This window comes from Macrobrachium nipponense, chromosome 6 (genome assembly GCF_015104395.2).
Source record: "Macrobrachium nipponense isolate FS-2020 chromosome 6, ASM1510439v2, whole genome shotgun sequence".
Taxonomy (NCBI): Eukaryota; Metazoa; Arthropoda; class Malacostraca; order Decapoda; family Palaemonidae; genus Macrobrachium; species Macrobrachium nipponense.
In genome coordinates this window covers 16,627,927-16,642,255 of record NC_061108.1, presented here as the reverse complement: position 1 = coordinate 16,642,255, position 14,329 = coordinate 16,627,927, and the positions used below count along the sequence as shown (strand labels likewise).

The 14,329-nt window shown below is 45.0% G+C and overlaps 1 protein-coding gene and 1 pseudogene across 1 annotated transcript in view; one reads left to right on the top strand and one right to left on the bottom strand.

Moving 5' to 3' along the window:
* The window catches only part of LOC135216442 (dnaJ homolog subfamily C member 16-like), a 301,782-nt gene that overhangs the window by 126,718 nt on the left and 160,735 nt on the right, over positions 1-14,329 (bottom strand).
* Positions 1-14,329, top strand: part of LOC135216201 (dnaJ homolog subfamily C member 16-like) — a 74,118-nt pseudogene that overhangs the window by 42,301 nt on the left and 17,488 nt on the right.

Sequence of the window (14,329 nt, the reverse complement as noted above, 5' to 3'; positions counted from 1 at the left end):
GGGTTGGCGATCGCCTGCAGCCCTCCAAGCCCACCGGTTCTGCCGGTGAGCGAGGGGGGAGCGTCAAGGTTTGCCTCTCCCGTAGACCTTCACCTCCTTGGGTTACAACCGGGAGGAGTGAGGTATTGTGGAGAAGTGAAGGTGAGGGGTGCGCCCCACATGATCCCGTCACGACGCCGTACGTGCCAGGCACGGTCCCTCGGACCGACCAGGATGTACGCGCAAGTGGCAGGAGGAGACCGAGAGGGGTCTGTCGCCGTTCCTCCTCTTGAAGGGGGAGGGTCTCGGGAGGTGCTCCTGTTCGAGGGACTGGACGGTCCTACTCCTAAGGATGCAGTGACTCCCGAGATCCAGAGGAACTTTGCCGAGGTTATTGCGCTGATTCGTCAGCACAACGACCTCGGGGAAGGGTCACCGCTCCCACCTTCAGAGCCCACGTCCCGGCTCGAGTCGTTTTGGGGCCGAAGAGGGAAACCCAAACCGACGGTGGGGTTGCTGCGATCGGAGCTTGCCGATTCTGTATTGAACCAGGTTAAGTCTCTCATCTCCGGACAATAAGGCTCTCTTAGGTCAAGCGGATCGAACAAGCTGCTTCAACCTCCTCTGTTGCGACAGTGGCGTTTTTACGTGCCGTCAGAAGATCCGATGCCGCCCAAACAGGTAAACCCAGAGTTAGCCAGGCTAACTCAGGGTGTGTCTCTGCAGCAGCTCCTGTCTGAGAACCTCTGGTTCTCGCAGCAAGAGGCACTTGGCCTGGAATCCACCGCCATGGCAGCTTTCCAGGCCGTCTCCTGGATAGACCTGTGGTCCCTCACAGTGTCTAAGGTCGCAGCCAACCCCGGGAATTTCCCACCCGAAGAAGACTCTGCTTTCAGGAGGCTTTGCCAGTCTGGAGGAAGAGCCATCTCCTTCCTCGCCCACCAGACGGCAAACCTGTGGGCCAACCTGGTACTTCGCCATAGGGACGCAGTCCTTACCCGGGTATCCAGGGCGGCTGGGCGTGAGGCGGCGTTAGGACTTCGAAATGGACCAGTACGGAGTTCCTCCTCTCTCTTCCCAGGAGAGATGGTGGACGCTGCGGTGGACAGACGACGCACTGACGACAGTGACCGTCTTGTTCACCAGGCAGTTCCGAAGGCTTCCGGGCAGCCTCGAACTGCGGCCAAGCCCAAGAGCTCGGCTAGCGCTTCCTCGGCTGCTAAGACGAGAGCCTCGTTGAAGCCCCGAGGAAAGACTCTGTCTTCTTCGACTTCTGCTAAGGGGGCCCGTAACCAGCCCCCCTCCCAGCCATCCTTTTTGCGAAGAGGGTCAGGGAAGAAGTCGAAGAAAGGGGGGAAAACGCTAGGGACGGCGTTACTCCTCACCTGCTGCCGGAAGTGGGGGTTGCCTGGCGAGCCATTGGGCAACTTGGCAGCGCTACGGCGCGAGACCTGGATAGTAGATGTCCTTCGGGAGGGGGGATACCTATAACTCTTCGAATCTCGGCCACCCCTCACCTCCAACCCGGTCCAACAGCAAACTTATGTTCCAGGTTCTTCGAAGGACGTGGCACTACGACAGGAGATCCAATTCATGCTGAGCAAACGAGCTGTAGAGATCGTCACGGATCAGTCACCAGGCTTCTACAGCCGTCTTTTCCTGGCGGAAAAGTCTATGAGGGCTGGCGCCCGGTGATAGATCTCTCTCCATGAAACCGATTCGTTCGCCAGACTCGGAACACGATGGAGACGGCACGCTCCGTGCTCGACTCCATCAGGGAGATCGATTTCATGCTTTCAGTGGATCTAAAGGACGCGTATTTTCAAATACCCGTCCATCAATCCTCCAGAAAGTACCTCCGCTTCATCCTCGACGGGACAGTGTACCAATTCAGGCACTTTGCTTTGGTCTCTCAACCGCCCCACAGGTGTTCACGTGAGTGTTCACTCTGGTGTCTGCTTGGGCCCACTCGCACGGGATATGTCTTCTGAGGTATCTCGACGATTGGTTAGTCCTGGCGAGCATCCCGCTGCAGTTTGCTGCAGGACAGGGATCGACTACTCAAGTTTTGCTGCGATCTGGGGATCGTGGTGAACTTCGAGAAGTCAGATCTCTAACCCAAGCAGAGGATGAAGTACCTGGGGTATGCTGATCGACACAGTAGCAGGGCGAGTTTTCCCCGCAGACTCGCGGATCAGCAGATTCAGGGAGGCAGCCAACCAGTTCCTGTCTCGGCAGGAACAGGCAGCTCAGCGATGGCAAGTCGTGATCGGCCACCTGTCGTCACTCGAGAAGTTAGTCCCTCACGGGCGTCTTCACCTGCGGGTCGGTCTTTCCAGTGGAGACTAAAGGAGAGTTGGTCACAGGCAACAGATCCTCCATACTTCCCCATGTCCCTCACGCTGGAGGTAAGGCAGGACCTAGCTTGGTGGCTCGACGACAGGAACCTCTGAAGAGGAGTGCCTCTACGTACTCCTCCTCCTCCTCCTCCTCCTCCTCCTCCTCCTCCTCCTCCTCCTCCTCCTCCTCCTCCTCCTCCTCCTCCTCCCCCCGGAGATGCTGCTGTTCTCAGACGCATCGACCGAGGGATGGGGCGTAACACCTGGAGGAGTTGCTGACTTCAGGAGTGTGGGACGATTGCGACAAGCACCTTCACATCAAGTCCTGGAGCTTAAGGCAGCGTTTCTCGCTCTCCGGGAGTTCCAGGAGGAAAAACCGCTTGGTGGAACGCTCAGTGGTGTTGATGTGCAAACCAAACACCACTGGTAGCGGGGGGGGGGCCCCCTTTAACGTCAAACCAAACAGGGGGCCCATAGTGTCCTCCTCCCGTTGTACCAGTTCGACACGGCCAAGGTTAGTGGGCACGATTGGGCCGAGGCTCACTCAATAGAGCTGTCAGCACGCTACATTCCAGGGAAGAGGAATGTAGTAGCAGACAAGCTCAGCCGTCGGGATCAGGTGATAGGAACCGAATGGTCCCTACACCAGGACGTGGCGGAAAGGCTCTTCGACCTGTGGGGGCGACCAGTTGTGGATCTGTTCACCACTCGGCACAAACAGAAAAACTTCAGGCTTTCTTTTCGCCGTGCCGGACCCATGGGCAAGCTGCAGAGGACGCTCTTCAACATCCATGGGACAACCTCTTCGCGTACGCCTTTCCCCCGTTCAGCCTGATTCGCAAGGTGATCAGTCGAGTTGCTGACCACCCCGAATCTCAGGATGATCCTGGTGGCTCCCAAATGGCCCCAGGCCATTTGGTATCTGGACCTGCTGGCTCTTCTCGCAGGAGAACCGAGAGAGATTCCCCATTGGCACAACCTTCTCACCCAGCCACACGTAGAACGGTACTACCGAGCAGTCCAGTCTCTACAACTTTCACGGCTGGCTGTTATCCACCATCTCTTGCGAACGAGAGGCTTTTCTCGCAGCGCAGCAATAGAGATGGCTGGAAACGTCCGTCAGTCCTCAGCAGCTGTGTACTAGGGGAAGTGGGCCGTCTTCTGTGGTTGGTGTCGTAGACGGGGTATATCTCCTCTCAGAGCCACTCTTCAGCAGGTAGCAGATTTCCTCATTTTTCTCCTCGAGAGAAGAAGCCTCTCAGTCCCCACAGTGAAAGGATATAGAGCCGCCCTGGCACTAGTCCTGAAACTGAGGGGATTGGACATTTCGAATTCGTTCGAAATCTCTTTGCTCATGAGGAGCTTCGAAAGGTCTTGCCCACCCAGGGAACTCAGGCCCCCTGAGTGGGATGTGACTCTCGTCCTTAGGAGTTTGACTCGAAGACCCTTCGAGCCACCCCGAGAGTCGTCAGACAAGGATCTGACCCTCAAGACCCTCTTCTTGCTGGCCCTGGCATCGGCGAAGAGAGTAGGGGAACTTCATGGTCTTTCCTTCGACGTACGACACTCCAGGGGATGGGGATCTGTGACGCTCGATTTCGTCCCGAACTTCGTTGCGAAGACTCAGAAGCCGTCGATCCCTGACAGGTTCGAGTCTTTAACAATCCCCTCCTTAATGGACTTCACCGATAATGATGCGGATGAGATGGTGCTTTGTTCTGTGAGGGCGCTACGGCGCTACCTGAAGAGAACTCGACACCCCAGGCCTGAGTGTCGACGCCTCTTCGTTAGCACCGGGGTAACCAAGAAAGAAGTATCCAAGAACACATTTTCTTTCTGGCTGCGTGAGGTCATCAGGAGAGCGTATGAGGCTGATGGTTGTGACGACACCCATACGCTCCGTCCGAGGGCCCACGAAGTCAGGAGCATTGGTCCTTCCCTTGCGTTCCGCAAGAACTTCTCCGTGGCGCAGGTCCTGAAGGCAGGGGTCTGGGCCAACCAGACTACCTTCACCTCCTTCTACCTTCGGGATATTGCCCACAGGTCCTTGGATACCTTTTCCTTGGGACCCGTGGTGGCTGCTCAACACGTTGTGTAGCTAACCCAGACCCTCGCAGGCTGAAACAGCATTGAGTCCTGGTGTGACTGTGAGAATGGATGTGCGAATGAGAGAGTGACTGACTTCTCTTCCCATCTTTTTCTTCTCCTCTACCTGTGGGCAGAGGGTTACGGTCGTCAACTACCGCCTGGATGAGGACGAGATGCAGGTGAGCTATATGACAGAGCCCCATCCTATCCCTTTCATTAGGGATAGGAGCATAATATCCACCACTTCCTCCTGCAAGGGGGGGGAAGTGGATGCCAACAAGAGACAAACCCATAACTTTATGTTGCCTCTTGCAAACAGGAACTTGTTCTTGCTTGCTGGTACGAAGAGATACGCTTGCCTCTCTCTTAGTACTCGGTCCAGAGGTCTGACCATTGATCCTGCGGTGCACACCCAGATCAATCGGACAGAGGCTTGGATCCCTCCCTCGCTCTTACGACCAGGGAGGCATTCCAAGGTTGGGTGAACACCAGTCTGTTCACAAAAGACTCAGATTCCTCCCACCAAGAAGTGAGTCTTCCTATTGTAAAAGGACCGAAAGGTTTGTATCCCGTGTCGGAACAAATGACAATTTGTCCAAAATTGCATTTTTCCTAACTATACAAACCTGAGGTCCTTTTACACATAGCCCCACCTCATGCCACCCCTCACTCTGCAGTTTTTGCTTGGGCCAAAAGCAAAAGTGATTCTTCACCTCCCAGTCGCGTGGCGCGCGCAATGTCGGACAAGCAGTTAACTACCGAACCCCTTGTTCGAAAGCTTACGACCTATCCAGCTGCCGCTAGTAACCTTCCTATTGTAAAAGGACCGAAAGGTTTGTATAGTTAGGAAAAATGCAATTTTGGACAAATTGTCATATTTGGCAAGGAAGCTTCATGTATACACTAGATTGAAACTTTTACAGGTTGCTGGAGACACCAGTCGGTATTTGCAGGATGTTGTCTATGGGATGACATTATAACTAGATTCAAGGCATTCTTATAAAGGCTAGCATAGTACGTAGTTGTAGGTAAGGTGGTAATCACTGGGCTTCAACATCTACTACCTTTCCTGGGTAGCTGTTTAGTATAAACAAATATAAAAGGTTTATTAAGGTGGACTTGTATAAGATTTAAGGTCATTCTTAAATACTGAATTAAAGCCATGTAAGATAAGTCTCCACTAGGCTTCTCTGTTGGGTTCACATTTTCTGTATGAAGCAAATAGTGAAGGAATTGAAGCATTCAGAGAGCAAGATTTAGGCTTTTTTTTTTTTTTTGATTTTTTTTTTTATCAGTGGTATCCCATGTTGCTAATTTTAGTAGCTATTAAGCACTTGGTTTGTCTGTTCATAGCTGGGTATTATGGTATACTTAAAAGTAAGATGTCTTAAAGTATGGAGAATAGGTTTTTAAGATTTTGCAGGATTTGAGATGGAAGCATTGCTTTATAAGTTCCTTCCCTCCCTCCCTGTCAGTTTGTTGCATGCAGTTATGTACTTTACTTTGCAGATGCCATTTAAATGGGAGTTCTTTGTGAGAAAACTGGCATCATCCAGTTGGACTAGTACAAAGTTACTAGTTAACAACATATAACAATGCAGTATGAAATTCAGGATGTGATTACTTGAGTTCAAGGAAATAAGCCTTGCAAAGGTCGGAGATTTAAAAATAAATTTTATACATGAATTTTTTTAGAAAGCTAATGTAGATTAAATAGAGTAGTCGTTGTAAGTATTGACTAAAGCTCATTGTTTTTCAGACTTTATTCGCAGCAAATTCCCTCACAAATTAGTACAAAGAGTAACAGAGGAGTCACTTGAGTCATTTCTAGGTGGCTGGATGGATAATAAGGTAAGAGACTTGATTGCCGAGTTTATTTTCCGCTTTGAAGTTCAAGTATTTAAAGTATGAAAAAAAGTAATAATTGAATTCACATACAGGCATCCCACGGTTACCTTTACCATCGGTTAGTGGCGTTTCAGTTTTATGGCGCTTGTTAAATATATTCATAACTGCGTTTTACGTTCCGTAGGGTTTACAGCGCCATTGTCTGGTTATCGGTTTCTTAGGCTAGGTGCTGAGACCGCCTCATAAAATGCAAACATAACAGATATGCATCTTTTCCTCTGCTCTTTAAAAAGTTATCCTTTACTTCGCTTTATCTAGTAATACGTACTGTATGTAGTCTTGTATAACTATTTGTTATAAAATTCAACAAACCAATCATGTTTTGGTATGGAAAAATCAGCTGAGGGCGAAGGTAAGATATTTCGCCATATTTATCTCAATTCAGAGTGAATTTCTTGCTGCTATTTAGCACAAAGATTATTTTTCTTTACTATATGAAGAGTTTTTAAGGTGAAAATTTATGTAAATAAGTGAACTAGACTTGGTTATTTTTTGTCGTTAATTGATGGCGCTGTTGTCTGGTTATTGGTACATTTTCGGTGCTTGCCCAAGCACCAAGAGACCCTCCTAAAATACAAACATAACGAATATGCATCTATTTCTTAGCTCCTTTAAAAAGTTATGCTTTACTTCACTGTATCCAATAATAGAGTACGTAGTCTCATATTACTACGTATACAGGTACAGCTGGTTCACTTAAGGTAGATTTTTGGATGAGCCTTATTCTTACGAGACTTTTGTCGAGTGGCCGTTGATTGGCTGGTACCGGGAGGTAGGCAGCTCCCAGCCAATCAGCGGCTGCCTTACTAATGTTTCGTAGGCATAGGGCTCACCCAAGAATCTACCTAAAGTGAACCAGTTATAGTTGTTGACTTACGACCACAATTGGTTACAACCAACCTGTTGTAAATCGATTTGGACCCATGTTAATATATCGTAAGAATATTATACTAGCCCAGCCAACACTAGGGTAATCAGTACCATCTTTACATATAGGGCAGCCTAGCCTACAATATGCAGCATACTTTATACATATATGGCAAAGTAATTATTGCATATTGGCCTATAATTCAGTGCAAAGAGAAATTGAATAACATTTAACAAGTTAGCCTCACGTATATGATGATGATGTTATCATGGTACATATATCATATATATATGAATACAGTAGCCTACTATGAGATTCAGGGCCTCTGTAACACTGTTTTTTCGCAATAACTTTTTATCTATGCATTTCATAAATATAACGCTTATTCAGAATACAAAGTATATCTACACATAAATTTTGACTGTATTCTGCATTACGTAGGTTGAATAAATGTGGTACTTATAATGTAAAAGTGACTTTTTTTGAAGACAGGCCAACTTACTCAGAGAAAAGGTTTCGAACGCACTCGTTACATAACTTATAACAGCATTTCTTCCCTCTTTCTCGAAGGATGATTTGCTATACGTAACGAAGGCTAAACCTCTGGCAACAATGACATACAAATTTAAATACAAGCAAAGCAGTACACCTTTATGAACTCTGGAACCTCTCCACTGATGAACAAACCAACAAAATATGTTAATAAATACAAAAACACTTCGATTATGAGTCTAACTCCCAAAATAGGTTTCCTAAGAAATTACAGTCTACTTTATAGGTCACAATCAGATTGACAAGATGTAGGGAATAGTTGGTAATTTTCACAAACATAGTAGACAGGCTTGATTTGATAACTGCTATATCCAAAGTCAAGCAATTTTTATTTATTGGCTATCTACCTATTTACTGAAAAAAAATAGCCGTACCGTATATTGACTTTAAACCTTCACCAATAATGATCGTCAGAATGATGACTTCATGAGGCTCCACCCACTTTCGCCTCGTTATAATTCAGGATAACACTGAAGGCTACCATGGGCATTGTTGGATTAGAAAATTTAACTTCTGGCTATAAAAAATAATTTCTCGAGTAGTTGTAAGAAGTGCTAAATGATCCTCAAGGATCCAAGCAGTTGGCCTAAACGTTTAATTCATGTATATTCCTGCTATACTGTTGCGGCACTACTGCTACAGTAGTATTACTACGCTAGTGCTGATACCCCACCCACTATATGTATCGTTCCGCCATTCATAAAGACTGGGTTTCAGAGCCGATGGAGTTTCTGTCTGGTGGATTGGCGGGGCAACATTAGTCAAAAGGTGTTTACCTTGCTTACGTAACGAATGTTTTTTCGACTCTTGGCTCGTAATCATTGGCCATGGCGTCGGCTAGATCATTTTTACTCTATAAAAAAAAAAATTAGGTTTAGGTTATTGATAATGCTGACAAAATTTGTGTGGGGTTGTAAAATATACATATGTCAACTTTCAGCTACATCCGATGCTTTGACAAGGAGCAAAGTCCAAATAACCGTGTTACAGAGACCCTGAATCTCATAGTAACCTACAGTATACTACTGTATACTACATATATGATATAATTTAGTAACTTATTAATATAAGCCAATTTTGGAGGTTCAGTACATTCTGTCTGATTTATCAGTAGAAAAAAAAAAAAATTCGACACGAAACGGGAATCAGATTCGGACCGACGTCTGCATATCTAATTGAGCAATGTCAGGCTACTGACAGCTACGTATATTTATAAAATAAAACACAATGAATATGCATCTTTTCCATGAATCTTTTAAAAAGTTATACATTACTATATCCAGTCATATTGTATGTATTCTCATATTAGCTGATGGCGAATATGATTTAGTTCGCCGTATTTACATTTTATTTCGCCATATTTAACTCAGTTCGGAGCGAATTGCCTTGCTTCTAGTTAGCATAAAATCTCTAGATACTTTACTTATATGAGACAAGGTCCTTTGTCATTATATGATGTGTTTTTAAGGCGAATTATGAATTTAATAATTCTTGTCAACCAAATTTTTATGTTAACAGATTGCTTTGTGGGCATGTTTATTGTGGAAAAATATTACGTGATTCCGTTCGTTATTTTCACTTGATTTCTTAGTAGTACGAGCTTTACCGTTTGTTAGTTGCGTTAATTTGTCTGTTCATATACGAAACAAACCTTGAGTCTTAACATTAGGATAAATACTCAGCGCCAGCTGGAAACCGGTAAAATTTAAAATAATTGTGTACGCAAGGGACTATTGGCATCTGTGCTTGGTCACGAGACGTGGGGCCACCCACATACCCCTCATATTCACTTGGTTACCCCGTCAGTTATCTTTTTAAACCTGCCTGTTTAAGTGAGGAGACATTGCTTTGCTCCCTCCTTTTAAAGCCAGGTTTCAGTTTGCCCCCAGTTGTTTTCAATTTGTTTTTAGGAATTCCCGGGTATGTGAACATGGAACTTTCTCATGCTGTGAGACTTCCTGGATATCACGAGAAGCAGTTATACGCACTGTTATTTCCTTCGACGGTTTCGACGTTGATGGAAACCGTCGAAGCACTCTTCGTGTAGTGAGTCGTAGGTGAAGGGACTCTTAAGGTACGGTTAATTCGTTACCTGTGCTTGGGAATATCGCATATTCATGTGGATTGCCTGTAATTCACAGATTTGATATATCTGGATGTACTTTGGGAAATGACTATGACTAATTGTGCTCCTTTCCCTGCGGGGAGAGGCGTGCATCGCCATCTTGTTTTGTTCCAGATATGTGGGTAGAGAGGATGTAGGTGTGCGGTCGGCGTTAGGCTTATCAGGAGAGCCAACCCAAAAGGACAGTTGGTTTGATGTTTAACGTCGTGTTGCCATCCAGGATCCCACGTGATGGATGTCCCTTTTATCCTGCCATGCACTGGATAGCGGTCGGATGCGTCGCCATCTATAAAGAAGCAGATAGGGCAACAAGGCAGCCTTTAATGTCAGGTTGCTATGACTACGAGAATAACATCAACAGCCTTGCACTTCTGGTAGGGTGCTGGCTTTGCATTCGAGTTGCTCAGTGACGTCATAAACATGGCAACCGCCATGACGTCTCTTCACAGCTGCGGCCTACACAAAGGCATGCTTCCATTTTCATTTTGAGGTACAATAGTACTTTACAACTATGCTTTTGGATGGGAGGTTTTTAATGCACATTGTTTTTGAGAGAAATTACATGCGTTAGGAGGTATAAGTCACATAATGGAAAAGACACAAGTCTTTCCTCTGTATCCTTCCGCTTAGGCGTCAAGCTTAAGTGACTGGCTTTAATGCCAGTGCGTTCTCCTGCCAATCCTGGAAATAATAGAGACTTCGTTCGTAGCTAATCCTCAAGCCAAGAGTTGAAGTTTCTTCTCTATCTTCGAGCCAGGATTGTTACATCCCTATTATATGAAAGCTCAGGAAGTAGTTGTAATGATCGGACCTCGGACCACCGGTTTGGCAGATGAGTGCACAAACCACTCGTCCAGAGAGGAACTCGTATAATGGAAAAACCGTGTAATAGCTGTCTCAGGGGTTTCACCTCTTGAGGAGCCTGAGGATTCCATTTGCGATACTGGGAACATCCTGGAGGTTATGCAAACTCTAGGTTCTACCGGTTACGCCATGTCCCGGACGGAAGGATAGGTTCCAGTAATTAAGGAGGACCCATGATGAATGACTGATAAAGTTTATTGTAGCACAATCATTGCTACCAGGTTTGTGGGGGGAAGAAGAGGCATCACTGATAGGTAGAATTAATAACTCAAGGCCTGGAGGTTGACCAGTATCCCCTTTCGAACTAATAGTTCTCAGTTTTTTGGGTGGAGAGTGTCACTTCTCACGTAACACGACTCCAAAGGTCATTAGCTCACATATACAGAATGACCCTTTGGCTGTGACTGCCTGTGTAGTGGACGTTTCTGTCCATTAAAGGCATTCGGTCAGTAGACAATGATCTGGTGGAGAGGTTGTCAGAACAGAGGGAAGAATCTCTGTAATTACATGTTTACATGCATGTGATCTACAGTGGACTGGTATTGGCATGTGAATATCGCTTCACACTGACTAAGTCAATCTTCAGATGAATCAGGAGTGAAAACACTGTATCAGAGTAGCCTTGACGGACTACCACCAGGCACATACATCAGTCACGTTACAGGAAAACAAATGACTGTGGATGGGGGGTCCTTCCTCTGACGTCTTGGTAGAGTGGGAGTACTCAATAACCACGGTTTTGACGTAGACTCAAAAATAGCCTGGAACTTCAGTTCCACTTGGGCCCGGAATATTGGATAATGAGTCAATGCAGCACAGGTCATGATAACAAATACATTAATTAATCTTGCTCAGTACGGTGTGAGTATGTGAGGGACCTTCAGTAGGGCCAGCTTTGACTTGTCAAAGTACTCTGTGGTTATGGAAAGAACTAAGTCACACCAAAAACGAAACATCGCCGACTAAACCGTTAGAACCATTAAGGTGGTAGAACGTAAAGGAAACAGGCCAAACAGAGGCGATCGGGCAAGCCTACTCCATGTTTGTCAAGTTGTAAACCAATGAGGTTATACAGAAGATAAGGTCATCAGAGGAATAAGGGCCTCCTGGCAATTTAAGAACATATCTGTTAAAATGATCGTGACAGTATCGAAGCTCAAAATTGAGCAATTTTAAGGAGGTGTCTGTGATCATTGAAATTTGAGAGTGGGTTCTTTGTTATGGAAACCACTTTCAATTTCCTGTATATATATATATATATATATATGGTTGCTCAGAGGTACTTGAACTCAATTTCCTTGGGTCCTTTGGTGGCTGCTCAACAAAAGGTGTAACTCATCCAGTACCCCTGGCGGGTCAGTTGGTATCTTGTCTAAGATGATGGTATGAATGTGAATGGAGGAGTTAACTGGCCTCTTTCCTTTTCAAATTTCTGTCTTCCTTCTTTACATAGGGCAGTAAGAAGAGAGTACCTACCATAAGCTGGAACGGACAAGTACAGGTGAGTGAAGTGGCCATACTTGTTATGGTTCTTTAGTATCAGTAAGATACCTATCAGTAGCAGGACATTCCTCTCTTTAGCAAGGGGGAGAGGAATGATAACAAATTTACATGAGTGGATGAATTGTTTTGTTAGGGGAACAGATCTTATCTTCTTCCTCGGACGCAATGAACTATGACATTGTGTAAAGTCCCAGAGGTCTGACTCTATGATATTCATATATATCTTAGATTCGGAAATACTGGTCAGGTGTTTCGTAGAATTCTGGTATTCAGAAAACTGATCAAAGGTGGCAAACTCCCAGTTGGTTAATAGTACTTACCTCCCACCAAGAGTAAGTCTATCCTAATGTTAAGACCGAAGGTTTGTTTCGTATATGAACAAATGACAAATTTGTAACTATTTTGTATTTTTCATAACTTACAAACCTGAGGTCTTAACATACAAAGGCCCACCTCTAACCACCCCTCTATCAACTAACCTGGGTTGGAAGAATAACTGACGGGGTCACGAGTTAATGAGGGGTATGTGGGTGGCCTCACATGTCTCGTGACCAAGCATAGATGCCAATAGTACCTTGCGTACACAATTATTTTAAACTTTACAGGTTTCCAGCTGGCGCTGAGTATTTATCCTAATGTTAAGACCTCAGGTTTGTAAGTTATGAAAAATACAAATTAGTTTCAAATTTGTCATTTTATCGGCGTGGAAACAACAGTAAAATGCGTTCTTTCAAGACCTGAAGTTTTGAGTAAAATTATTAGCTCTCAATTTTATCTACAATTGTGTTTGATGGCATAAGTTTACTGGAGTTATATCCTTGTTGCCGATGCATGATAATAGTCATTAGCAGTGCGAAAAGTGAGCTGCGTGTGGAGAGATGGGAGCTGGGCAAAAACTGTCGTATGTTCAGCTGGACACCATTCTTTCTTGCTCAAGTTGCTTCCCAGTCATTTCAGTTGTGGGTGGTCATACATTGCTTTCTCAGCTTCAGCTACAAATGCAGCTTAAATTTAGCATTACGTACTCTATACCATATACTAGGATTAATCTTTTAATCCTGCTTTATACTATATTTCCATGCCGGTATTTTCTCCATAACGAATAAATGTATAACGTAAAAATATATTGGTCCTATTCCACTTAATGTCATTTGTAACAAAACTACAGTAATTTGTTACTATCGTACGATGGCTGAAATGCAAGCAAAACATTATCAGATTCGGTTCGGTTGTTGTAGCAAAACAACTGTTATCGTTCAGTTGGTTATGGGTGCAGCATTTAAGCAATGATTATCACAGTACTAACGATACTTTTATCATTCTCATTTGCTTTTTTAGCTGATTTGACTAGAAGATATGATAAATAAAGAGATGGAGGAAACATTAGCAGTCTGAAAAAGGAGACCAGAGAGAACATTGTAAATGATTAGGCAAATGAAATTCCATGTTTTCATTAAAGAGTTATTACATAATATTCGGGCAAAGTCAACAAGTCTAGGGCTCCGTAAGGGGGATTGTGATGCCCGTAGACTTTTGAATATTGGTTAGAGGCGAATTCCGCTTAGTGTCGGGCCCCTAGGAACAGAACCCCTGCCGTTAACTGGGGGCTGCCCATATGTTGAAAATACATTGCGCAGTAAATTTTGATTTGTTGATGGTTGCATTAGATTAAACTGTGCCCATGCCAGCTCTAACCTTGCCCTAAAGTTCCAGTAAGAATGCTTGTGTTTAAAGGGAATAAGAACCATGTTGTAGACCTCTGTACTCTACCTTACCGACATATATGATCCACAGTTATTGCAGTTAAACAATCCTGTCTATCCTAAGCACTGTTATGTATCACTTGTTCACCATTATATCTCCTTAATTTGCCTCTGGTCCCATCCTTTGTTCATATACGAAACAAACCTTCGGTCTTAATATTAGGATAAATACTCAGCACCAGCTGGAAACCGGCAAAGTTTAAAATAATTGTGTACGCAAGGGACTATTGGCATCTGTGCTTGGTCACGAGACATGGGCCACCCACATACCCTTCATTAACTCGTGACCCCATTAGTTATTTTCTTACCGCCTTTAAGTGAGACATGCTTTGCTCCATCC